This window comes from Gigantopelta aegis, chromosome 8 (genome assembly GCF_016097555.1).
Source record: "Gigantopelta aegis isolate Gae_Host chromosome 8, Gae_host_genome, whole genome shotgun sequence".
Taxonomy (NCBI): domain Eukaryota; kingdom Metazoa; phylum Mollusca; class Gastropoda; order Neomphalida; family Peltospiridae; genus Gigantopelta; species Gigantopelta aegis.
Window position 1 is genome coordinate 24,605,450 of NC_054706.1, and position 15,867 is coordinate 24,621,316.

A 15,867-nucleotide genomic window follows, 5' to 3' on the forward strand; every position below is an offset into this window, starting at 1 on the left:
ATTGTGTATCAGCCTGTCGTATAAACACTGGATCACCTCACGTCAAGATCAAACGCTGGGACGCTCCATTACACACACACACACACACACACACACACACACACACACACACACACACACACACACACACACCCAGAACAGGGAACACAACAAAACAAACCAAAGATGATTTATTATTTTGATTTTGTAATGAGATTAATTAAAAATAAAAAAAGTTCGGCTTGGTAAGATGATCGGCTTGGAGATGATCCATTGCAGACGTTGTGTCACGAACACCAGATGGTACAACAAAATGACAGAACTGTGGAAAGCTGACTGGACATTAATGACAAGCACGAACATAAATTACCAGATGAGAGACGGGACAAAATTATCTAACGGTATCGTCACTACAATGAATATGCAATTTGATAGCCTCATTATGCATCGTTTAAAAAAATTCACCAGATTGTACAACATAAATAGCTGAGAACTGTGGAAAGCTGCCTGGACATCAATGACAAGCACGAACATAAATTACAGGATGACAGACAGGACAATATTATCTAATGGTATGAATATGCAACTTGATAGCCTCATTATGCATTCTTTGAATAATTCACCAAATGGTACAAAGTAAATGACTAAGAACCGAGGAAAACTGTCTGAACGGTTAGTCACAAGCACGAACATAAATGACAGAATAAGAGACAGAACAAAATTACTTCACTTTAATGAGTATGCAATTTGATATCCTCACTATGTATCGGGTGTGTTGTTTTTTGTTTTTTTTTTTGTTTTTTTTTGCCAACTTCGAATAATTAAAACACACATCGCCCAGGTGATGAAGCACGTACACCAGATGGTAAAAACGAAAATGATGGAAACCGCTATATATTGACTGAGCTTCGCCTTGTCTCTCACATTCTGCTTGAAGACCTTCCGCCATGCTGATGTTCGTTTTCTTCTGCTGCCTCCTCCTCTCGTTTGGAAGTGTGAGCATGAAATATCACACAAGTATGTATTTTGTTTTAATGGTGTAAGTCTCTTAATACCGGCGTTGGTAGTCCTAGAGTGATTGCTTCACAATCTGTTAGTACATACTCTCAATACAATGAATTAGTGCATTTAATCTAAACAACGAACTAGGTTTGTAGTATGTACAATATTAATATGGTACTGAATGAGATATTTTATTTCAGCCGTGCGTTATATCGGGGAAATAGACATTAGTCCCTCATAAAATATTTTAAACCTTCAGATTTCTGTAACCGCCATGGCCCGATTGAAGAAGCAACCAATGTTTGCCATCCTCTCTTACTTTCAAAGTTAGATGTGCAAACGTCGATATTGAAAGACAAGTATTAAAGAGACATTCCTGAGTTTGCTGATATTTTAAAGATGTTATCGACCAACAGATACTTTTTAATGATTGTAATTACATATCATATATATTTTTTTCTGCATAAAATGTTAGTGGCTATATATATTAATCGTGTTTCTGATCATTTTAATATCTGTACTAGGTTAAATTTCATTTTATTTCCTAAAATATATTTCTTCTGCTGCCTCCTCTCGTTTGGAAGTATGAGCACTTGGCATCAACCGAGCATGTATTTTGTTTTAATTGTATATTGTTTTAGTACTGGCGTTGGTAGTCCTAGAGTGATTGCTTAAGTACGTATCGTGTTACTTATGTGGACACATATTTTGATTTAAAGGGACAGACCCTAGTTTTTAAACACTACAGTATATTTTTCAGTATTACGTAGAGCCGTTTATGATCACTGAAATCAAACTTTACTTATATTTTATTGTTTAGATTATCTATTTTTGTATATTTTTGATATATTTAAAAACGCACGTACGTCTGAGAAGTAGCGGTTATTGAATTGAGTTCTATTCTATTTTTTAAGGATAGTTCCCGGTTTAATACCAAAGACTCTTGGTTCACTCTGTTGTAAATTTATCCAACTGTGTTACAGGTTTGTAGATTAACTAAACTTAATATAAACAAAATTACGAGTTGAAATTAGGGTCTGCGTCTTTAATTTTATAAGTCTGTTAATACTGGCGTTGGCAGTCCTAAAGTAGTTGCTTCACAATCCGTTGGTACATATTCTCAATACAATAAATTGGTGCATTTCATCTAAACAATGAAACGTTTTGAAACATTCAGATTCCCGTAACTGTGATGGTCCAATTGAAGACACAACTACTATTTGTCATCTTCTCTTCCTTTCAAAGTTAGATGTACAAAATTATTTCGATCTTGTAAGAGACGTATTAAGGACTTTTATTAATTGGTGGGTGTGGTCTTCTTTTTGGGGGTGTGAGGTGGTGGGCGGTGGGTGGTGGAGTATTTCAAAACATACGTTAGCAGTAGCAGTGCCTCCACCTCCCCTAATGTACAGTTTGTACGTTTGTGAAAGTGTTATTAATTGCAAATAATTGTTAAATAATTGAGACCGTGCGAGCTAGGATGTGACCTCCCCTATTGTAAATGTAATAATTCGCCTTTTCATTTTTGAAGTAAAACACCAGACAAGTGTTATGCCTGTGACTTGGTAATAGAGAGTTTAAGATGTCTCTACTGGAAACGTGTGAGATGCGCGCGTAGTGCGTACAGGTCGCGTGCATGTAGTTTAAGATTTTCACTTTTCTCAAAGGAAAGTATTCTTTTTAAAAATAGTTTCTTTATCCCAGTAATATTCCACAATCTAAAATCGTATGGCAGTCACTTTATCATGAACTTGGTAGTGTCAGGTTTATTGACTGTTCACAATTTCTCAATTCATTTCTGGAAACCTTAGTAGAAAACTTAAAAGCAGTGGGCAGCGATAAATTCAAATAGCTCCAACATGAATTTGACTATGACCAGCTTCAATTATTGTTGAGAAAAAGAGTGTATCCATATGACTTTATGGATGCTGAGGTTAAATGTATCTATCCCACATCCCTCGGATGAGTTTTATAACATACTGACTGACAATCACATCTCCAACAGCGACTATGAATATTCCAAAACTCTGTGGATAACATATGAATTAACCACAATGGGAGAGTATCATTATCTGTATATTGAAACAGATGTTTTGCTTCTAGCCAATGTCTTTGAAAAGGTTCGAAGTATGTCTCTAGAATACTATCATTTAGACCCATCAGATTATACGTTGCCAGGTTTGGATATGCTGAAGATAGGCAATGTAAACCTGGAACTCACCACTGACTTGGATATGCACTTGGTGATAGTGAAAGGTCTGAGACGTGGGGTATCCATACTTTCGAAAAGAAGTTTCCTCAAGTCAATAATGCAAAACTGAAAGATTATAACTCTAACCAATAATCGGTATAGACATAGCATGTTCCATCTCTCCAAAAAATGACTCCCAATCGCGTAGTCGATGTGACAGTGACAACTTAAGAAATTTTGAGAATCCCTAACAAATTGGACATTGGATATATTTTAAAAGTTGTTCGAAGTATGATGTAGAATTGGTCAACTAAAAGAAAACTAAAGAAGATCTGTGCTAAACCTATATTTGAGGCTTCCAAGATCTTTAATCCACACTTTGTGACAGTGCTGCTTAAAAAGGACTACCATCTATCTTAACCAGCCCGTACATGCAGGCTATTTTATTATGGACCCGTACAAAATTGTAGTGTGATTTCCATTATAATTTCATGAAGCTCGATATGGGGAGATGGCTCAGCTCTGTTTCACAGTCACAGACAGTTTACTATATGACTGTTGAATGGAAGATATCTATCCTGATACGTTGAATCACATTCTCTTGTTTACCATCTCTACTCCAAAACCGATGCTGAGGTCCTTAGGAAGATGAAAGATGAATTAGCTGTATCTGTTATGGGGGAGTTCATAGATCTTCATTCTAAAATGTACCGGCTCTTCCATAATGAGAGGGGGAATGAATGACGGATAAAGCTGTGTCCAAAATAGTTATAAAAACAAAAATCTTGCAATCTATGGAAACTTAGACATCAGATGAAACAGGTACAACGTCAAGAACATCAGCTCTATTATGTTTCAATGAACAAAGTCTGATGATAAGTGATATATCCTAGAAGAGGTGTCCCTACTTTGGCTCATGGGAATTACAAAATTCAGCTAAACTAAGTTTCCTTACTCACGGGATCACTTTATACCACGGTAAGCAGAACTTCGACAATACTTATGTATGGATATAATAATCGACCACATTATATGCAATCGATGTAGACAATATGTGTGTACGATTCATGTACATGTGCATGTATGCACACAGTGCATTATACAATTATTGACTTGAGCATCATAAATGTAAATATAATGTAAATAATTGTGCATGCATATAACATTACAATAATTTTATTGAAGTTAATTGCTTGTGGGTTATTTTGTGTTTGTGTTTGTTTTTGTTTGTTTTGTTGGGTTGTTGTTTTTTTTGTGTGTGTGTGTGTGTGTGTGTGTGTGTGTGTGTGTGTGTGTGTGTGTGTGTGTGTGTGTGTGTGTTGTATTATTTACTTGACCAACATAGAATATATAACAAACACGCAAACATTGTAATATTATATTTATTTTCTCTTGACAAATACCAATCACTAGATTCATTGAATGTTTTATTAGGAAGAGAATGGACAATACATTAAATTTATTCAATGTATGTATCATTGTCACTTTGCTGGCCTTGATCACTAACTATGCCATCAGCTTCGGTTAATCTATATCTGTCTTTCCCTATATGTTTCATCACCACTTTGATGTTTGTGAAAAGAATGTCCCTGTCTGTATCAGGGCCCATTGTCTCGACTTATGGTTTTAACAAATGTGACTCAATGAATTAAGAAACGAACTATAGTCTTTGCCTGGATGTTATCTTTGTGTTTTTTCAAAGTGAGCTTCCACATCTCTGACAGACCAGCGGATTCCCATTCTTTGTCGCGTGGTTTGGTATTTTTCACATCAGTATTGATGGGTACTTCGTCAGTCTGGTTTGTTTCACTGCCATTTTCGGAGCACCATTTTCTTATGTGGCGTTTGAGATCACGATTTTTCTTAAAGGGACATTTCTGAGTTTGCTGCATTGTAAGATGTTTCCGACTAATAAAATATTTCTACGGTTAAACTTACATATTAAATATATTTTCTTGTTTAGAATATCAGTGTTTGTATATTCAATGTGTTTCTGGTCGTCTTAATATTTGTAAGAAGCCCAAACTGGATTTTGTCTTCAAATAATTTCGTACGTATGAAAAAATAATATTTTAGGAAATAAAATGAAATTTAACCTAATACAAATATTAGAACGATCAGAAACATGTTTAATATACAGCCACTAATATTTTATGCAGAAAAATATATTTGATATGAAATTACAATCGTTAAAAAGGCTTTGTTAGTCAATAACATCTTTAAAATTGCAGCAAACTCAGGAATGTCCCTTTAAACAAAAGACCACATTCGTCACAGAAAGGTATTTCTGGAGTATCTTCTCTCTCGGTATCACTGGCATCAAATTTGGAACCAAAGTTAGGCCATCACTTGCAACGTTGTTCACGGATGGAGAGATATTGTTGAACTGAGGTGATTCCCAAGTTGGTAGTTCATTTATAGCTTGTCGAGAAGCCCTGTCATTAGTATTTAAAATTTATGCTTTAGTCTCTCATGTTCGGAGGTAGAAGCTCTTAAATCGATAGACAATTTTCTATAAGGTGTCTGAACAGCTGCCTCATAGACAGACATAAAACGATCACTATTTTTGGGATAAATTCTCTTTTCAAATAAGTTCACTTGTGCATCCACAGTTGAATTAAATAAAGTAACATAATGAGATTGCAGAGCAATATCACACGATTCCTTGATTTTGGAAACGTGTTTTGTTATAATAGAAAAAATTACTTGTAAACAGTTGAGATATACGTTTGTCGGTATTGGTCTTGGTCATATGAATAATCCTGAATTAAAACATTATTGTTGCGTGCATCAACAAAGTTGTCCTGTAGGTTGTAGGGGATGCCTTTTACAAACTGAACTTGAGGCATGGTCTCACGAATAGTGTCATAAGGTGACTGTCATTTATTATAATAGCTTATTATATTGTTAGGCGTTGGCTTGATGAGTCCCTTTTGAAGTATATTCTACATAAACACAGTCTTCCAACAATCACTCGGCTCAGCGATAACAGCATTGGAAGGAATAGTAAAGTAAAGCTAAAGTCGTTAACTGCTGAATTTCTCCGAATGTCACTTGTGGTGGTGAAAAGGATGAATGACTAGTACGTCTATATCTAAGCATAGCATGTCTCCTCTAACATATTTTCTGACAATCTGGACACGATGTGAACCCTTTGGTGGTTGGCTATACACTGATTGCTGAAAACATTTGTTATTTATAGCTGCTGACGATCTGCTTCTGGTATTCACTTGTTAAACGTCTGGGGATAGCCCATGCACCTAACAATTACAGTGTACTTCTTTTTTGCCTCTTCTTTTTTTCCCAATTGAGCAGTTTGCTACCCTAGAAATGCCGTCATCTGTTTAGAAAACTTGCTGTAATTAATTTTCAAAGAAACTGTCACGAATGAGATCACCCGCATAACCTTCCCGGTTGGTAGAATCTACTCATCTGAAGGATATACCATCTCTATAGTAATGCCTCCTGATAAAATGAGAAATTCTGACTTTGTCTCCAACTTTAAATGTCTTTGTCTTTCAAATAGGATATGGCTTTTTGTTATTAAATTCACGACCCTTGCAGTGTTGCAGTGCTGAAAATCTTATTCAGTGTTTTAATAACAAAGTTGGGTAATTTAATTGACATTGCCTTTACCCATAGCTATCTTCTGAATACATTGATGGCTATCAACACGAATTTAACACCGTCATTGTCAGAAACGCAGCATGCGTTAAAAAACACTGGCAACAAGGCTGTTTCTTTTGAAATTGTAACGTAACGATATTTGAAATAGGTACGTCTCTAATGAAGCTAACGACTCTTTCATAAGGTGCAAACTAATGCCATTTTACCTTACTTTTTCACTATGTGATACAGTTTATTTACTACCGAGAAAAGAAGCTGGATGTTTTGAATTAAAACAAATCTCTGACATATACTCTTTGCACCCTTCTCTCGGCCTGAATTTAGATTAAATGAAATAAAAGTGAATTGTTGCAGTACTTGTCACGTCAAGTATTCCCACTTAGTTGCTTACAATAAATTTTGTTTACACAGTCAGGAATGCTGAACACTAGCAGTTCATATTGGCTGAGATACCGTTTCACAGATAATTTGTTTGCATTTGTCTCATCTTGAGACCATCGATGAGGAATGCAACAGTGAAAGATTGTTCGTAAACAGCTTTGTATGAACTGATTTTGGCTGCTACCACGGTTATAATAGTAAACAATAAATAATGGCGACCTTATTGGATCGTGTCAACTGCGGTTACGCATTATCTATTTATAGCGCGACGGAACACTCCCCGCGATTGCACAACACACGGGGCAATACCTACGCTAGGAGGTTACCTGATGCATTTAGCCAATCAGAACGCCGTCCCTTCAGTAATTGAACTGTCAGTATTACTCCATCAATCAATTATAACGTTTTTTCTCTCTTTTTTTCTTGGCTTTTGTTTTCTTTATTTTTTCTTTGTTTTATTTTTATTTTTTGTTTTTGTTTTTCAGCGTGTAGTGAGGCATCGGGATTTTGTACGCCACCTCCCTGCCCATCGTATTTGTTTAGGGTACCCGATACTAAGTGTGAACCCACAGTATGCTGTAGACATGGGATTTAAGTTAGAAACCGAGAAGACCACTACGAGGTAAAAATAAAACGATCCAATTGATGGGTGTAGTGGCAGGCACACACCCTCCCAAATTCGAACTTATAAGTGCCTCGAATTTCGGAATCACGAATAATAATGATTTTAGTTAGTGTGTTAGTGTGTGCGGGGGGGGGGGGGGGGGGAATCAAACACGCACGCACGCACACACACACACACACACACACACACAGACACGCGCACGAACGCAGCGTGCGCGGAATGCAGTAAAAAGTCGAGTTCTGATCTGTTCTGATCTGTACTGTTATTTAACCGTGTTATAGGGACCGTGAAAAACGTCCAGTTTGAGATAATAGTGACTTACAGAGGGTCCAGTCTTGAGGGGTTTCAATGTATGTATGTATGTATGTAATAGTATATATGTATATAGCTACATGTATATATGCATAGAGGCTATTTCATGTTGTTTTTTCGAATACGATTATTATGTCAACGAGTGCAACGAAGCAATGAGTGAAAATATAGTTTTTCACACATCACGAGTTGACATAAAAATCGTTTTCGAAAAAAACCCACCATGCAATGGTCTACGGTGTATACTACCAATCAAATCCCATAGACGAAAATAGTAACATATGTGGCTAAAACTCCTACCTGCAGCGTATCAATCGACATAAACGCCACGGATATAAATACTACCACCCCTCACACTTAAAGTGAATCGGAAAAAATTGGGGGTGAAGCTGCTCGTTTCTGAGATAACGGGTAGCGTCTATGACTACCCTAGTTCCGCACAAAATTCGAGTACTTTTTTGTACAGGTACCCCATACATGTTTCAAGCACAAGGCTACTTGACACATTGGTACTAGATGAAATAAAATTGCATATTTTTTTTACCCAGATGAAACTATTATTTTTTACAACCAACATACTCACATTTATAACCAAGCACAGGACTTGTGGTGTTCACTTCTCTATCAAAAGTTGGGTGCACCTAGACCTTTGACCCAGCCGGAAGTTATTTGGTTTAGTACTACCTCTATTTATTATAGACATCTTTCCTAGTTTTGGACAATATCTTCCGCTGTTTTTGTGTTAATGTCTTTCGCTGATCCTGTCGAAAACAGGTAACGCCATGAAATATTTTGTCCGGTTGATTTTTTGTTGAAAAATTACTTAACCATGGTATTTTAAAAAGAAATACGAATACGAACATTTAATTAATAATTACCTAATAATACTGCTGTGCTAATGCACCTGACAAAAGATACCCCCCCCCCCCCCCCCCCCCAAAGAAAAACAAACAAAAAAAAAACCCCCCAAAAAAAAAACAAAAAAACCAAAAAAAAAAAAACAACAAAAAACAACAACATAAATACAAAAACAAAAAATCGAACGTCAAATTTAAAAACGTATACGTCAATTTCATATCCATTTAGCTTCGTTTAGGTACAATTTTTCGTAAGTGCACTTTATCCTTTTTTTTCACAGTTGTTTAAAATAGCGGGTTTTTTCAAATACGACCAGATGCATTGGTAATCATCAAACTTAAACTCGTAACAATTTACAAGGCAAGTAACTGTTTCGTTAATGTTCACAAAAACATAAATACGATTTCTATATTTTCATTGCAACTAAAATACAGTGAAAATATGAATTTCACTGAATATAATTTTTATGGTTTCTGTAGATCTATAATATTATATTTTATTGATATATATATATATATATATATATATATATATATACTGAGTCAAATTATAAACTTCACAACCGTTTTATCTTGGCCAATTTGCAAATATAACAGAAGAACGAGTTGAATAAGTTATATTTTAATTGTATTATATCCAAAGGAAGAATAGGAATAAATATTGAGTTCAAAACCAGAAGCAATAAAAATGGTAATTCACAAGTGAGATCGTCTGATGGAATAGAAGGTTCACTAGCGCGTATGCCCTCCCTGTGTACCAACAATTGCAATGCGACGCCTTCTCATTGGCAGCCTAATACGTGTACGTCAAAATGGGTCCAACATATGGGCGCCGTACGTGGAGGCGAGTCGGCTAGTGACGTTTCCGAGTGCAGCCAAGCTGCACATCTATGAGGCGTGGCATCGGAACAGGTCGTAACAAATATCGTTTCAATGTGGTTTTTGGTTTTGTCTGTGAGTCAGTAAAGATAAAAAACATGTGTGCTATTATAGGCACGTGGAACACCACTTTCGCCTCAATGGCGCTGTGAACGTGCTATATATCGTATCACGTGATTGGCTTCAGATGGAGTGTTCACATTGTCATCACCATATTTATTCCTGAACACTACCTGCCTTCAACACTCGTTGACTTTATTCAAATTTAACATTGTGAATTTTTTATTTTGACTCAATGGGGATTGTTGTTGGTGCCTTTTTTAATGTTGATGTTTTGTTTGGGTTTTTTACTTTTTGTTTTTCTTTCAGGTTGAATATCCTGAGATCGATGTCTTCCTCTCTGAGACTGGAACATTTCTCTGCTCCTTTATAACTGAGAACTCTTTCATCCACTTCAATGTTCGCCATTTATAATATGTCTTGGCTCTTTCTTATCTGTAATCAGTCTGGAGTGTCCTACTCCTGAGTAAAGTATTCTTTCTATATCCGTGTTCGTAGTTCTAGGGTGTATGACATCAAATAAAATCCCATGCAACGTCTCAATCAACATAATATATATGGCATGTATATAACAGCGACAAGATTACAGAAACTGAAATAAATAACAAAAATTAGGGTGGTGGGGGGGGGGGGGGTGGGTCAAGCTATTAATGTCCAAGATAAGAAGTGTCCTTGACAACCCCAGTATCGCATAACAATTAGCAAGCTTATCTTTATTGTCGTTCTACATACATTTCAAGCATCATAATACTTGATACACAAACCCTGGCTTAAAATAGATTACAGAAATGTGTTGATCATATACAAGAACTCTATATAGCACTATAGGGTGTATACTACCAAATCAAATCCCGTAGACGACAATAGTAACATATGTGACTAAAACTCCTACCTGCAGCGTATCAATCGAACTAAGCACCACGGATATAAATACTACCACTCCTCGCCCTTAAAGTGAATCAGAAAAATATGTGGGTCAAGCTGTTCATTTCAGAGATAACGGGTAGCGTCTACGGCTACCCTAGTTCCGCACAAAATTGGAGTATTTTACAGGTACCCCATACATGGTTCAAGCATAAGGCTACTTCACATAAACTTGCATACATTTTTTTCCCCAGATGAAACTATTTTTTTCACAACCAACACATTCACATTTGTCACCAATCACAGGACTTGTTGTGTTAACTTGTTTATAAAAAGTTCGGTGCACCTCGAACTTTGACCCAGCTGGAAGTTATTTAGTTTAGCACTACCTATATAATGCTCTTTTACAAACACGTATAAGAGATGACCCGTTGTATATTAATATCGTATCCACCATATGTTGGATATCACTTTTGAGGCTTGTGATTGGCTCATACGAGGTCAGTCGACTTGATCACTATAAAACAGGACGACATAAATCAATTGTTCTGTGATATGTAAATTAACCGAAGTTTAACTGCCACGCGAGTCAACTAAATGGGTTTTAATTGTAAAAGACGATTAAATTGCATCAAAAGATGTTGTTTATAACCCTGGGAAGTAACCACGGCCTACATTTCACCATGGGACATTCTATTTTCTATGTAACCTTTCTATGTAATTGAAAAACAGCCGTAGTATATTTTAATTCTCTGGTTGTATTTGCTAGATTTCTCTTAACTTTAATTACTGTATTATTATTCTAAAGTTAAAGGTTTGATTAAAGTCACAACTAGAGTACATATTCGTATTAATCATCGGCTATTGGATGTCAAACATTTGGTAATTATGGCATATGTAGTCTCAGAAAAGAAACTGGTACACTTGTTCATTAGTAGTCTGATTCTTCACAGATAGGATAGCACATACCAATCAATCAATCAGTCAATCAATCAATTTATTGCATATTACCAAACAACATCAATAACAACAATAATAATAACATTATTAATGTACATGCCAGACAGAGAAACTAAATTTGTATTATATTTTACGAATAAAGTACACATGTGTATTGTAAAAATAAATGGTTAAAGTACTTGGACATAATTAAATTAAATTACTGCCCCACTGATAGCTGGAACAAGAAAGTTACGTTTAGAAATACAGCCGTTAATAAATGTTAATACATGGTAAGAATTTCAATGTCATCATTACTGTATGACATAATACATATAAATTGCTATTAGAGTAGAGAAGTCGGAAAATGAGTTTAACTTATCAAATAGTTGTTGCCTTTCAACATAATAAATAGGGCAATATAAAATAAAATGTTTTTCATCTTCCACAGCTTGAGAATTACAAACAAAATAAGTCCTCTGTCCAATTATTTTTTTAGGTTTACAGAATCTTCCAAGTTCAATGTGAAGATTGTGCGCACTGATTCTCATTTTAGCAAATTGTCTGCGTTGATCGAAGTTTGATGTGCAGAGCAGATAGTGCTCCAATTTAAATTCTGATTTAAATAGACTGTATGTTCTGAGTTTAGAATCATTGTTTTTGAATAGTATCTGACCAGAATTGTATATATTTCGACTCGAGTTTTTGTTTCAACTTACGTGCATCTCTGTAAGGGTATAAAGAGCCTTGGTTGTCCCATATCTGACTAAAGCCAAAATTGATCCACATCATTTTTATATAAAATTACCAGTTTAAATTATAATAATATGAGTCCAAGTATGCCTTATGCACTATCGACGAACAATTATGTGTTCCCAATCTAAACCAGTATTTTGCTGCAAGGGGTAAGCATGTAATAAGAGGTGGGTGCTGGCCAAGTTCACCGCGTATAGCATCATGGGCGCTTCTTTTGTTAACACCAAGTAGGTATTTGTAGAATTTTATTTGAATACTTTCGAATGGAGTATTATCACATATATTTTTGAAACCCCAACGGTCTACTCCTTTGAGATAATAGGGGCTCCAAACCTCACAGTAATACATTAAAAGGGGACAAATTAAGCACTGAAATAACTTTAAGGCTGTCGATATATTGTTTCTAAACAATATACCTCAGTAACAATAAGACTCAACAATGTGAATAGCAATTGTATCGTATGTAAAACGAAATCTCTTTATGAGCTTTCCACCTTTGTTGAATACAATAATCTTTGTTTTTGACAAGTTGACGGTAAGCCCCCATTTTTTGCTATAGATACTAAGACAGTCGAGAGAGTTTTGTAATTCTAACTGAGATTTTGACAATAAAACAAGATCATCAGCAAACATGAGACTGCTAAATTGCGTATCATATAAAGACATCGGATCACAGTTTGGTGTAAAAATATCCGGTAGATCACAAACATACAAGTTGAATAGTAGTAGACTCAATACGCAACCTTGTTTAACTCCTACGTTAGATTGGAAACTGTTGCTGTTATAATTATTAAGTTTAATAGAGTACTGGACATCAGAATACAAACTAATTAACGTATTAAAAAAAACTACAACCTATGTCTGCAAGTAAACGTTTGTACATCAACGCGTCCCTTGATATAGAATCAAATGCAGCTTTAAAGTCAACAAACCAACAGAATAAATATTTCTTTGGTCCTTTAGTGTATTTTTCAGCCAAGCTCTTTAATGCATATATATGTGATCAGCTGTACGACTGTATTTTAAAACCAATTTGAGAAGTTGGAATTAGATTGTGCGACTCTGCAAAATCACGGAGCCTATCATGTAAGATACTACAAAACAGCTTACAAAGATTGCTTCCTACAGCGACATCTCTGTAATTACCTGGGCTATATTTATCTCCTTTTTTATGAAGGGGTGTTAAGAAGTTACATCTTCATGAATTTGGGAAAATGCCCTTCTCCAAAATGAGGTTGAAGATCTTACACAACACATGAACCATTTGTGATTGACCAGTTTTTAGCATTTCATTTAAAATAAGATCTGTACCACATGCGTTTTGTATTTTAAGTTTGAAATAGCCTTTACAATTTCCTGTATTGATATAGACTTTATTTAATTCATTGAATATTTTATCTTTATTTGAATTGACGTCTGTATGTGAACAAAGGTCACTGTCAAGAGTTGGTTTCTTCTCCATAAGTTGAGTAAAATGAGTAACCCATTCATCGATAGGAATTGGATTTAAATTAGTGCTGGTTTTCGAAACGTTTAGTTTACTGAATAATGTCGATATAAATTCTTCTTTTTATTTACCAATCTTTTATATTTGGAGCGAGTGGCTTTGAATTCATGTAATAATTGAGAAGAGAATGGGTCTCTATACAACTTGGAGCATAATAATTTCGAACTCCGCTTTGTTTGTTTGAGCTCTCTTTGAAATTGTTCCTTCGTACATGCCACGGTCTTCGATATACTATTCATGGTCCACTTGCTAGAACGAGAAATAGCACAATGGGCCCAGGGACGGGGATTGACTCTAGACCGACCGTATATCAGGTGAACGCTTTACAAGTCAGCTACTTTCCGCCCTTATTATTCTAAAATTAAATGGGAAAAAAGAAATGTATGTTTTTGAGCAATCTTCAATTATGTACTGGGCCCTGTTCCACCAAGCTATCTTAGCACTACTATCGCCGTAAATATTTACTATTGCGACCTTATTTTTTTCTACGATCCCCAGCCAGTTCCACGACGCGAAGTAGCTTTACTATCGTCGTAAATTAGTGTAAGGCAGATGCATGCCTCTAACGTAGATGCCAAATGGCAGTTAGGTGATGATTTTGTCATTTTCTAAGAAGGATACCAACTTGTGTTAAAATAGATCTAATATATACCAAATACCTTTCATGAAACTAGGTCATACCACCTTCACATGAAAATACGGCAATTATCGCTTAGCAAACAAACTGCCAAAGTTACTCCATGGATGTGCGATATCAATGAATACATACAAGATGTTCTGAAAAGTCGGTAACCAATTTATTATTTAACTAATTTGCACTTATTCGCAAATAATACATGAATTATTAAAGGGGCACTTACGACTACCGTACGGTTGCTTTGTGGAACGGCTGTAAAGTTTAAGGTGCCCGTTGTAAAACTCGCCTTAAGTCACTACAATTAACCTTAGCTACAATTCGTTCTTGGAACGGGGCCCAGGTCTAATTACAAAGAGAAACCAATCGTTATCATTGAGTAAAGTCTGATTTTGAAACATGTTTTTTTTTTCAAATGATGGCAGTAACAATAGGTGACGGGCTATTTTCCAATAGGGGATGGGTTGGTTTATGTGCAAATATCAACGATTTGATTGATTGTATTGAATCCTACAACCAGTATTCTTAACAACTGTTGTTAATAACATGACGATATGAAGTAAGTCTTTGTTCTGCTGTTATGCTAGTTCAATATGGATGTGGAAGTTTTATCAATATCATTTATCAAAATAGCTGCCAAATGTCATTTTATTTTATACTTCCATAGATAATAACTATCATGTCTAGGATATGGTTTGGTTAATAGTTCTGCAATGTGTAAACAGAATATGGTTTTAAAACATGTTCGTCTATAATCGTGCAGAAATGTGGTAAAGTCACATTTTAAAAGATGTTTACATATATTTTTTTTTAATAAAACAGTTTCAAAAATAAGAGATGAACCCTATTAATAACACACATTTCAGTTAAGTACTTGTTTGCGAGTACTGAATTAATGAAGAATCTTTAATATTAGATAATGATTGTTTTCAGAATGTTTCAAATTGTTGGAATACTAACTTGAAATTGTTATCGAATTCCAAAATGTATACATGGAATAATTTATTTCAAAGTTCAAGGTAATTATTAAGCCTTGAGATATGGACTAACAAACGTTTAGTATATGAAATAAATGTGTTCGGTTTGAGCAAGTAGTGCTTCTTGCTAAAACAATAAGTCTATTCTGACAAACGAATGTATCTCCACAGCTACGATCTACACAGTGTCTCAAACCAAGGTTTCAGAACCAATATGAAGGACGTTGTGGTCGAAGTGAATCACAACTGTATTCAATGCTGCTGAGATTAAGCCAGA

At 35.4% G+C, this 15,867-nt stretch overlaps 1 long non-coding RNA gene across 1 annotated transcript; it reads left to right on the forward strand.

Annotated features, from left to right (window-relative positions):
• Positions 1 to 819: 819 nt before the first annotated feature.
• Positions 820 to 10,396, forward strand: LOC121378344. Its single transcript, XR_005958709.1, has 3 exons — positions 820 to 996; positions 7,666 to 7,802; positions 10,223 to 10,396. It is a non-coding gene; the product is annotated as an uncharacterized LOC121378344 (long non-coding RNA).
• The last annotated feature ends 5,471 nt before the right edge of the window (positions 10,397 to 15,867 follow it).